The sequence below is a fragment of the Oryzias melastigma genome, linkage group LG5, assembly GCF_002922805.2.
Source record: "Oryzias melastigma strain HK-1 linkage group LG5, ASM292280v2, whole genome shotgun sequence".
Taxonomy (NCBI): Eukaryota; Metazoa; Chordata; class Actinopteri; order Beloniformes; family Adrianichthyidae; genus Oryzias; species Oryzias melastigma.
Window position 1 is genome coordinate 33,513,035 of NC_050516.1, and position 2,523 is coordinate 33,515,557.

The window sequence follows — 2,523 nt, forward strand, 5'->3', positions numbered from 1 at the left end:
TCTAGAGGTACAGTTACTTTATTCCTCGTGGAGTTTATAGTTGTTATTCTGCTTATATTTATGTTATGTTCTACATCATTCACACTATAGTGATTCTCCTGCTCCTGTCCGTGCATTTTTTGGTACATAAAAACTCAATCACACCTTCAGAGATTTCAGTCATCTTGGTATCAAATCGTTCAGCTCATACAGGAAATTACTGCTCGTATTTCTAGTATTCATAAACTTTATAGTTTTTGAAATATTGAGCAAAATATACCTCATAGGAAATGAACGAGGAATTGGTCAAATCTTTTGTTACATCCCACCCAGAGGGAGGGAGAAAATAGGTAACATAAAAAGATTATATTTAGCCGGGAGTGGGGTAAGACAGCTGTTTATTATAGAACAGATGCGGGTGTGCACAAACATGAAAACAAAACGAGTAAAGGGAATCAACTTAAAGTCTCAGGCACTCAGCGTTTAGTAAACAAAACTACATCCCAAAATGTAAAACAGAAGTGGTATCACAACCTCAGAACCAGAGGGACCCAAAACCAGAAATAAATTACCAAGATCATTAACTAAGGAACAACTTATAGTAAAAGGATGAACAAAGAAGGAACAAAAGAAAGAACACCAGGCTTTACACCGGCTTCTAAAACCAAGACCGACAGCAGGGGCGAGCTGAGGAACGAATTCCACACAAGGAATTCAGCTGCCACAGGTCCAGGGGCTGCTGGGGCTTTTATGCTTCCCTCCAAGCCAGGTGATTGGTGGAGTGGAAGAGGCTGCAATCTCCTGGAGGGGGTGGAGTCAGGCAGCATGGTGGAGAAAGTCCCTCTATAGAGGAGAAAACATACAAAGACACACAGAAATACACACTAAAGGCCTAGGGCCGTAACAACTTTCAAAAACTTAGTGAACTTTCAGACAAAGACAACATTCAAATATCCAACAACTCCTGAGTTTATGGGGTAATTTGGCATCTTGTCTTTAATTAGCATTAAACTAGCTGTTTTGTAAAAATTAGACTTTTTTTCAGTTCTTTAGGCAAATTTTGAGTTTAACTAATATTTTAGCATTATGCTAGCTGTTTTGGCAAAAAAATGTGAATGTTTTTGGGGGGCTAATTTTGCGTTTAGCTGATATTTTGGCATCCTTTCAGCTTCAATGTTTTAAAGTCTTCAGTTTCAGTTTCACACATTCAGCTTATTTATTTTAGTTGTACTTCATTTATTTATTGTTTTAACCTGAGCCTGTAACATGTAAGAAAGGTTTAGACTTTTATTTATGGATGAAATGTTGGGATATTGCAGTCGAAGGAAAACCAAACTGTTAAGAAATGGAGAAAACAGTAAAATCCGTCTTGACATTTCTAAGAAATACAGACTTGATTGATCCAACAGATTGTTGCTCAACAGTTAAAGATAAAGAAGGATCATTTTGCTGTGTAAAACACTTTATTTCCTTATCATCATTGTGTTTAAACCTGTGGCTGAACTCTGACCTACATTGGAATCTGCAGTGCTGGAGGTTTTTCTGTGTCATCTGAAGAGAAGGAGAGTTCCCCTTCAGATGAGCGAGGAGTGTCCAGGAGGCAGTTGGAGATTGGAAACAGAACTGTTCAGCTGAAGAACCCTCCACAGATCCTCCTGTTTCTGCAGTCAGAAGATTAAAGTGTTTTTAACTGCGGACCTCCATCCCTCAGACTTCTTTGTAACCAGGGCGACCCACATCTTGAATAAAAGGCAGAAGCTGTTCTGTCATCCTCCTTCTGCCTTGGATGATGGATGGAGGTTGTCTGGATTCGGCTCTCCTCGTGTGACTGTTTGTTAAATAACTTTGACAAATACATTTTCTAAAAAAGATGCGCTCTGTTTAGTTTCGGATCTCTACGTGAAGCTTTGGCGTAATGTAAACTCTACTTCACTTCCAGGTACGCTGGTTTGTTGCATCACTCTTCACATCATTCATCAGATTTCACTTTGAACCAGCAGCTGAAAAGTCGTTTCCTTTCATGGATGTTTGTCTCTCTGTATTCCAGACATTTCTCTGGCCCTCCTCCACCCCGTTCTCCACCAGGAGCTTTGGAATCTTCTGATCCATGAGATCACCATCAGAGTCTAGACTCTGAGGTTCATTCATCTGTGGTACGAGTTCATTCCAACCACACAAGACAACATTGACCCAGAGCCTGACCGCCAGAGGTTATTGTCAGGAGTCAGCGCTCTGTCTCCAGAGTACTGACTGCACTACATCTCCCAGCAACCCCAGCACGCAGTTCCTGGATGCTTCTCACCTGTCTCTCATTTGACTATCTATAAGGATAACACAAGATTAAAGTAACATTTGTCATTGAAACCTTTAACATCAGGGCCTCGCCGGACATTTGTCATTGAAAACAAGAATAAGCTAAAACAAACTTTCTTCCGATGAAAACAGTAAACTTTGCTCCTAATGAGAGACGTGGATCTGCTCTTGACTTCATCCGTCTGTCGCTCCATCTCAGCAGTAAAAGACGCTAAAAGCTTCTGAAGTGAC